The sequence below is a fragment of the Nansenia antarctica genome, assembly GCF_963989245.1.
Source record: "Nansenia antarctica genome assembly, chromosome: 15".
NCBI lineage: Eukaryota > Metazoa > Chordata > Actinopteri > Argentiniformes > Microstomatidae > Nansenia > Nansenia antarctica.
In genome coordinates, this window is record NC_137685.1 from 30,282,085 (window position 1) to 30,292,084 (window position 10,000).

The following is a 10,000-nucleotide window of genomic DNA, read 5'->3' on the forward strand; positions in this document are numbered from 1 at the left end:
AGTTTGACGTTTATTTAGTTTTAAAGTGCATTTTGCTAAATGCAGCTTTTCTGGATAAGCCCTATTCTTTGTATTATTGTTTGTTGATCAGTAAACCGGTGAGTGTAGTAGAGAGATGCAGAGGTTGTGTGTACAACACTGTGCTGTAGAATGACAGAGTGAGTTTAGAGTGAATGAGGGAGTCAGGGGAGGCTGGTGGAGGTAGACATCGGAGGACGGGCTTGTTGTAATGCATGCAACGGAATGAGAAATGGTATCAAACAGGTGTGTCAAACAAGCGTGTTTGATACCGTTCCTCATTCCATTCCATGCATTTACAATGAGCCTGTCGTCCGATTTCTCCCTCCACCAGCCTCCCCTGGAGGGAGAGCTTGTGAAGACGAGAGAGAAGAGAGAAGGCTGGGGTGGTGGAGAGGAGAGAGTGAGTGGGTGGAGGTTGAAGACCTTTGAGGGAGTAGGCTAATGATTTATTGAGTTGTTTGTGTGTTGATACTGCTGGTCAGTGCTGGGGAAGATACAGGTTCTTATCCCAGCTGTGCTAATATATGGCATTTAGCTGACCCTTTTATCCAAAGTGACTTACATCGCAGTGTATAATGGTCTCAGTAGGAATCTAACTCCCAACTTGTTAGTGTCTGGAGAGACGTTAGAATGTTACATTTTTGAAATGTATTTTTGCAATTTGAATCTGCTACTTTATTTAGCACTGTATTGTTTTTAATCTGTTCTTTTGCACGGTATTGTACAGCACCTGGAGCTGCATTCTGATGTATGAAAGGTGTTATATAAATAAAGCTTATTATTAAACGACGGCTCCTCACAGTTCCTCTGGCCTGTGTGGTGCAACACCGCCCTGCCTTCCTTCAGTACATAATTAAACCTACAGAGGCACAGAAATAGGTTTGTCATCGCCTCTGACACAAGAATATTGTGTTAGCCTACATACTGTGTTGACTTTAAAACATTTCCCCACTTTATCTGACACTATGAATCATAGGTAATGTAAATGTGAGGGGATGACGAAGAAATAAAACGTGACAGAATAACGCGACTTAATGTATAATGGAATCACAGTGGATTCACGCTCACTGAGCGTGGAAGAGTTCACCACGCTCGCCTGTCAGCCTTGGGCCCGTGACTAAACCCAGGAGTGATCTGTGGTCTTTATACTTAAGTCGATTTCCTTTCCTCTTGTGGTTTTAACCTGTTGAAACCGGCGTGTCATGTCAAACTGAGTCACGTTTGTTATGTAGACCTGAGGACAATGATATCCCGAGGGAGTAGAGGGGGGGGGGGGGGGGGGGGGACAGGTATGGTTTCTCAACAGCCTTCGATGCCTCACACTAGAGACACATGAATCTGGAGACATAGTAGGCAACTTAAACACAAGTTGTTATGCTGATGTGTGTTCTCTTCCTGCAGTAACCGTGGTGAGTAATAAGGTCACTCAGAACGGTGGCAACCCAGCATCCCCGTTTCATCAGCCTAACGTTGAGGAGCAACAGGAATGCAATACGTGAGCTTAGAATGATAAGGTTCTATCTCCGTTTAGAATGATAAGGTTCTATCTCCGTTTAGAATGATAAGGTTCTATCTCCGTTTAGAATGAGAAGGTTCTATCTCCGTTTAGAATGATAAGGTTCTATCTCCGTTTAGGGTAGTTCAGAGATATTGAGCGTCAACGTTTTTACATTCCATTATGTTTTGTGAGATGGAACCTTTGTATTTTATTAATTTCTAACTCAAAAATGTCAACATTTTAAAAATAACACCACACAGGCATTAATAAACACCAGATTATGTAAAAAACTCAATTTTGACAAAAATGGAGATAGAACCTTATAATTCTAACGTCACGAATACACTCTGTATACAATGACATTCAGTGTTCAACTCAATGTTTACATCATAACCGTTAAGCCCATAGCAGGTAATGCTTTCCTAGGAACCTCTCTCCCTCCCTCCCTCCCTCCATTCAGACTTCATTTCAACTGAGGTAGCCCTGTTTGTGAGCAGCTGGAAAAACATCCCGCGAGTGGGCGGTTCTGGTTCTGAACAGTGAGAAATTGTTGTCGCCACAGGGTGAAGCCATAGGAAGTGGGGGAGCGCAGAGCCAGTGAGAGCACTGTGGAATTTTACTAGGTCAGCCTTATGTAAGAGGCCGAGTCGCCATGGAGACACCCGACAGGGAGGCAAGCTGACAGACAAGAGCCAGGGAGAGAGGGAGAGGGTAGGGAAGGAGGGAGGGAAGGACAGTAGGGGGGAGGGGGGAGAGAGGGAAGGGGGAGAAGGAGGGAAGGACAGTGAGAGACAAGTGAGGAGAGAGGGAGGGAAGGAGGGAGGGAAGGGCAGTGAGAGGGAAGGAGGGAGAGAGGGAGGGGGGGAGGAGGGAGGGAAGGACAGTGAGAGGGAAGGAGGGAGAGAGGGAGGGAAGGAGGGAGGGAAGGGCAGTGAGAGGGAAGGAGGGAGAGAGGGAGGGGGGAGGAGGGAGGGAAGGGCAGTGAGAGGGAAGGAGGGAGAGAGGGAGGGAAGGAGGGAGGGAAGGGCAGTGAGAGGGAAGGAGGGAGAGAGGGAGGGGGGGAGAAGGGAGGGAAGGGCAGTGAGAGGGAAGTGAGGAAAGAGGGAGGGAAGGAGGTAGGGAGGGAGGGAGGTAGGGAGGGAGAGAGGGATACTGAGAGACAGGCTTGGAGACAGAGAGGGGGGGTGAGAGATTGACAGTCTGGGGAGGCAGACAGAGAGACAACAATAGGCAGAGAAACCAGGTGACAGTCAAGATGGGAGATAGGTAGAGAGGCACGGGGCAGCTATCAAAGTGGAACAAAAGGTGGGCTCTCTGAGTCTCTCTTGCTTATTCATCTCTTAATTTCTCTCAACTTTCCTACTCCACCTCTCTCCCTCCTTCCCCCCCTCCCACACTTGTTGATCCTCTCATAAGTCAATCATTGAGTCTGTCAGTCACCAGGTGATCCCGTCCTGGTTTATTGGAGTGAGGAGCGTCTCTTCCCGTCTGACTCAAGTAATTGCCTTCCTCTGAGGAAAGACATGACTTAGCATCTGCTGTGGACAATAAAGGAGGAGGACGGGGGGACGGACGGGGAGGACGGGTAGCGGGGGTGGAGGGGGGGGTGTGTCTCTGTATTTAGAAACAGCCCAGCTGGCACAGTGTGACCCTAAGGGTGTCTGTGCTGCTGCCGACCGCAGGTTGGGATCTGCAGTAACCGTAGCGAGTAACCACAAGCCAGGTTGTTCTTCTCCTGAGGAGACTCTGGCCCTGATCTCAGTAACGTGGGCGATGCATCACACCACAAACTCATTAGAACTGGCGCCCGGAGGCAGAGACGGCGTTTTTAAAAAATGAGTTCTTCATCACCAGGTGGGAGCGTTAAGATATGACACAGACGTGTCTAAGGATCGGAATAGTCTGATAAATGATAATACATGCCATTTAGCTGACGCTTTTATCCAAAGCGATCTACGTTTCCGTGTACATTATTCAGTATATAGTCCCTTTGTTTTGATAAAGGTTTTTGACCGTATGTAAGTCGAATTTCTTCTATTTCTACTTAGTCCTCTATTGTGAGAATGATTGAGTTCTGAATAGTCAGTATTAGTCAGTTGGAGAGAGAAAATATAATTACATGATCATCTGGGCCCTGGACAGTCTGGACGGATTGATGGCAGCTGCTGGATTGTAAAAATCAGGTGTAGTGCTGAGGCACAAATGTGTACATTTCAAGACTGCAAACTGCGACACTTTATGAATGTGCAATAACACTATGTGCAATATGACAACCCTAGTCGTCTTATCTGTACAGTATAGTATAGTGGATAGTGTACATAGCCTTTATTTATGTAAACCAGCTCCTTTCCCTTCTTGTTTTTTTTTTTCTTGTTTTTTTTTCTTTCCTAGCACCAGGGGAGCCACCCCTCCCAAATTTCGTTGTTTGGTACCTGTACTATATCAATGACAATAAAGACCATTCATTAATTAATTCATTCATTCATTCATTCATCATGTATCAGTTAGGGGTCAGTTTCCAGAGTGCCTTGTATCTAAAGTCGTACAAATCTCTTTTGAAACTCCAAACCTCTTCCTCCTCTCTTAGACCCACAAAGTTCTTGATTCGACAAATCCTGTTTATTACGTAACACACAGAAGATTGACCTACAAACATGGATTTACAATTGTTACTAGGTTTGCAAGTGTTACTACTTAAGCTACAAAAGGAAAACTGGGAACTGATCCCAGTATAGTTGTGAAATGTAGAATGGTGTGTCAGTCACCATTGGTCATCATCATCTGTCATGTGAGATATTCTCTGGAAAGCTTCCAGTTCATGTTGATATATGTTGTATAGGGTATCTTCCAGGGAAGGCTGGTGGAGGGAGACATCGGAGAACGGGCTCCTTCTAATGTACGACTGGAATGTTCCTCATTCCGTTCCATGCATTACTGGGGTGGCTTGTGGAGGCAGGCATTGGAGGGCAGGCTCGTATTTGATACCATTCCTCATTCCGTTCTGTGCATTATAATGAGCCCGTCCTCCGATTTCTACCCCCACCAGCCTCCACTGGTATTATCATTTCACAGACGGCGAATTTCACTGTACTCCTGTCATCGCTGTTATTGCTCTATCATCAGAAGTACTGTTTACTTTATTCCCAAGTCCATTCCAAAGGCCCGGCTTCTCCAGGGCCTGCTGATGAAATGGAGACAAAGACAGTATCCCTGGCATCCGATCCCCTCTCATTAAGAACACTTGAGACTCTATCACTATGGCAATTATTTTTAGTGTGGCTGGCCCAAGGGCAGCGTGGGTGAGAGGAGGAGAGAGAGAGAGAGAGAGAGAGAGAGAGAGAGAGAGAGAGAGAGAGAGAGAGAGAGAGAGAGAGAGAGAGAGAGAGAAAAGGAAGAGAAGATGGGAGGAAAATAATCGGTTGGAACAGGAAACGTGAGAGAGGGTGAGACTGACATGAAGGGATCTGTTCTTTTAATCAGATTCACAGTATCCATTTACGGGAACATAAAAACCTCAGGTGAAGATTTACTGGATCAGAAGAGATGCTTTCGTTGTGTGCCAGCTATGTTCACTGGCTCCCAGTTGGCAACATCTGTGGTATAGATGAATCTGGGTATCTATTACCACGCCCAGGGACAGGTAAAACTGTATCATTTAATCATGGTGCATAGCGTCAGAAGTACCAGAAGTATCCATGCTGGGGTACTGGGATATAGCACTCTAGGGGCCTAGGTTGCACACACAAGGCTTAAGCCGAATCCTAGACTAAAAAACATGGAGATTTTACATTGAAAGTGTGATTTAGTTCAGGGGCCTCATTTATAGAAAGTACTGTGGATCAAATTTGATCTTCCCCGCGTCGTACGTAGAAAACCACGTCAACGTAGTGATTTATACAATTTCAGACGAACGCCTACCCTATATTATAGCACTTGGCTTAATTCAGCCGCTATAATTGAGCCGCTATCACAGGGCGTTAATACAAACCTCATTCACCTGCGTTGGTATTTATAGAAGGAAGCACGTACGCAATTTTAAACAAGCGCGGCCCGTTTTATAAATAATGCTTACGTCCGTTTAGAAAAATGTGCTTACGTGAAAGTCAAAGATGATGTTCAAGTACTTTTTTTTTTAATAAATGAGGCCCCAGGACTAGGCTTAAGCCTTGTCTGTGAAAGTGACCCTAGGTAACAAATTGAATACATTGTTATAAATTGAAAAACACACAAAGAAACCAAAACACACGTAGGGACAAGAGCATATAAATACAGCACATAATAAAGCAAATACATCTACATAGTGCATCTTCAAAATGCAACACATTTAATGATATACAGTATGTGCACAGTTTTTATGTGCTGTTTTTTTTTCCTTCTTGAGATTAGAAACTCAATAAAGCGTTTCATTTGGATGCATTTCCTTTTTTAACCTTTGGGGAGTGAACTTGAACCAGATTATCCTGGATGACCTGCCATGGCTGTTTGCATGATGCCATGGGTGGCATTGATAATGACCATTGTTCCAAACAATGGCATGAGCTTCTGATAGCTAGGAACTTGCATTTGTTGGAGCTTTGTCCCTGTTTATTACAGTGAGATGACTCAGTTGGCCTCTTCAGACTCTGAGCTTTAACGTCACTATGGTGACCTTACAGGAAAATCCACATTGCATTACTGGTGACAATACCAGTCATCGCCATTATCGTGCATCTGAAATGTCCCTGGCGATGACAGCCTCCGCTGTGGCACAGGAGAGGTCACTGCACAGGGAGGGAGACCCAGAACCCACCATGGTTCATTAGATGGAATTACTGGTTGATATACAGTAATACTGTAGTAATACTGTATTTACTTTGTCTGTAAAACTCTGTGTTTGTTATAGAAAGTGGAGGCTAGTGAAGGTAGAAATCGGAGGAAATCGGAGGACGGGCTCATTGTAATGGGACTTCCACTCCCCCGCTACCACTACCCCCCCCCACACACACATGCCACTTATGCACTTAGAGCAATAACATGCACGCACACACATACAACTGACAAGGTCATGTATATTAGTTTGACATACTCTAATTACAGCCCGCATAATTATTGTTCTACTGCCACTTTTTGTCATTGTCATTTTAACTACTTTTTGCTTATATTGTTGTTTATTACATTGCTGTTTTTTAAAATTATATTGTTGTTTGTATCTTTATATCCTATGCATCAACCACACCATGTCAATTTCCTGTATGTGCGAATATACTTGGCAATAAAAAGAATTCTGATTCTGATTCTGATGCATCATACATTCCGTTCCATGCATGACATCGAGCCTGTCCTCTGATCTCTGCCTCCCCCAGCCTCTCCTGGTTACAGACTCATATAAACCCTAACCCTAATATAAACTCAATCAGTTCCTGTCATCCCTAAGCATGCAACCTGTCAGTGGTTGTTCTAAATCCCCCCAGTGTAAACTGTCTATCTTCCCCCCCCAATCAGTGATGTAGTGAAGGGGGTAAATTCAAATACTTTACAACCATTTAGCAGAAACATTTATCCAAATCAAAGTACAATTAGAGATTACAGGGACAGTCTCTGTGGAGTAACTTATGGGTAAATGCCTTACTCAAGAGTACACTAGTGGTGGTGTTCCCAGGTGGGATTTGAACTCATGACCTTATCACCGGTCCAACTTGAAATATATAATTTCCTGAAAAGGGTTCACCCGCCTATTTCCCTTTACAAATCTCTCGCCCCCAGTGTATTTGTCTACCATCCTTAACCCTAATGTATCTTTCTGTTACCATTAACCCCAATGTAAACTCTCCCATTGTCTCTCATCCTTAACCCCGAGGCTTAACCCTAGTCAGCATCAAAGCACACCTGCGGACCCCTCCGCAGTGTCTCCGGGGTGATGAATGACGTCTACCTGACAAAGGCTTGCGTGTCAGGAGAAGGGCTGCCCACAACCACCAACCTTCAATGAGGGGGGGGGGTTCAGAGGGTGGCCTCCCGTAAGCTTGCAAAACACCTGTATCTGACTCAGGCTAATCACACCTCTCCACAGCACCACAGACTACCAGCCGCCCCTGAGAGAGACAGGGGGAGAGAGAGAGAGAGAGAGAGAGAGAGAGAGAGAGAGAGAGAGAGAGAGAGAGAGAGAGAGAGAGAGAGAGAGAGAGAGACAGAGAGAGAGAGAGAGAGAGAGAGAGACAGAGGGAGAGAGAGAGAGAGAGAGAGAGAGAGAGACAGAGAGACAGAGAGAGAGAGAGAGAGAGAGAGACAGAGAGACAGAGAGAGAGAGAGAGAGAGAGACAGAGAGAGAGAGAGAGAGAGACAGAGAGAGAGAGAGAGAGATAGAGAGAGAGAGAGAGAGAGAGAGAGAGAGAGAGAGAGAGAGAGAGAGAGAGAGAGAGAGAGAGAGATCTGGGTGAGCTTCAGCTGGGTGCACCAAGGTCCGGTGACTCACATCGTAGCGAGCTTTCACCACACACACACACACACACACACACACACACACACACACACACGCACACACACACACACACACACACACACACGCACACACACACACACACACACACACACACACACACGCACACACACACACACACACACACACACACACACACGCACACACACACACACACACACACACACACACACACGCACACACACACACACACACACACACACGCACACACACACACACACACACACACACGCATGCACACATTTGAATACTTTATTTGGTTCCACAAATTATATTATACAAACAGGGAATCAAATATTTCGGGGCTAAGCAGCACTGAACACTTAAGGATACACATAACACCTCCTTCTCCACACGGCCAAGCTGCCAATAATAGCTGAGACAGAGCAAAATTTGGCAACCTGTTTGGCCTTTCTTTTAGTCATTGCAGCAATTCTCAGACCCCTCATGGTGCATTTATATACATGGCCCAGACTTCCAAATACAAGTATGCTGAATTTGCACTTGTACCCAAAGCTGGTTATCGTACCAAGTAGTGGTTGGTATTTGATATACTTGTCCTGGAAAGTCTGGTCCATGTACAGGTCAAAGGGGCAGCCTACTTCTATAATCAGCACCTCCTTGTGGCTGGTGTCAACAAAGATAACATCAGGTGTATTTGGGATGTTGGAAAAAACGTCATTGGCAAAACCAAACCACTCTGGTAACACTCTGGCATGCTTGTACATAACTGCGCTAGATGGTAAGATGTTTTGTACTGTATCAGACACAATGTCCACAATACGGTCATGACGAGCTATGTACAGGTGTTTGTATGCATTACATCCATTTGTTCAGTGGTGTGCCGTCAGGGCCAGCAAGGCCTTCTCTGCTGGCCTAAACATCATCAGAATATACATTTTATTTTAATATATATTTTCCACAAATATGTATTAATGATTCCCCATAGTCTATTCTCTTCATTTCATAGCTTTCCTCTTGGTTGCGCTGCTTCCAGTCTCCGATTGAGATTTGGAGGGCTGGCCTTTATGTTAGAGCTTTTATCCAATCAAAATGTGTTGCTAGGGGGCTCAAAAATCTGCCCACCTTCACATTAAACGGTGCTGCGGATTCGACCTGTAACTTAACATTGGAACGAGAAAACCTGTGGCGTACCTAGTAAACCTACGTAGATGCGAGCAAAAGCAACAACGGCGCCTGCTGTAAGGCTCAATGATGTCAGCACCCAGCACGTCTTTTGATTGGATACGCACTATTGCTACGCGCTATTGATACGCACTATTGATATTCACTATTGAGATGCGGAACTATGCCGGTAGATGTGAAACTTTTGAAAGTGCGCAGGGAAACGGAGCCTTACAACGAAAGCTTTCGTTGACTGATCGATAATACTGATCGATTGTGTCCTGTTTTTGGGTAAACAATAACTTTCATTTAGGGGACACAATGAAAGCGCCAAGTCCACAAACAGAGGAAACTACGTTGAGCTTCTTTCTTTTCTGGCTGAAAACAACCCAGATTTACATTACCACCTGTCCACAAACAAAGTGTTTACTGGGACGTCAGGCAAAATACAAAACGACCTGATTTTTGCTATTGCTGAAGTGATGGAAGAAGAGATCAAAATGGAGATTAAAAAGGCACCCTTTGTCGCTATTATGGTGGACGAGACGACAGACGTGGGTAATGTAGCGATCTTAAAGATGTTAGTTTAACACTCTTCATTGTAAATGCGGATTTATTGATTAAAAATGCTTCGGAAATATTAATATAACTCTGTTGTACTTGTCTGACTATGTTAAGGTGATGCAACGCCCGGTTATACTGTGTTTCTGTCTAGTTTCTAGAGCCATGGCGTCATAACGATGGTATTAAGAGGTAGAATAATTCAGGTAGGAATGTGTCGGACATCACTGAAGGCCTAGGTGTGAAATGCACCGCCCGCCACTGCATTTGTTATGTGTGCAATGGACTCTAGGTGTTGTGAATCCTGATGGTTTAAACAG

At 44.9% G+C, this 10,000-nt stretch overlaps 1 protein-coding gene across 1 annotated transcript in view; it reads right to left on the reverse strand.

Annotated features, from left to right (window-relative positions):
• tas1r3 (taste receptor, type 1, member 3) overlaps window positions 1–10,000 on the reverse strand; it is a gene marked incomplete at both ends in the record, with an annotated part of 29,659 nt that overhangs the window by 15,260 nt on the left and 4,399 nt on the right. The gene's annotated exons all lie outside the window — the stretch shown is intronic.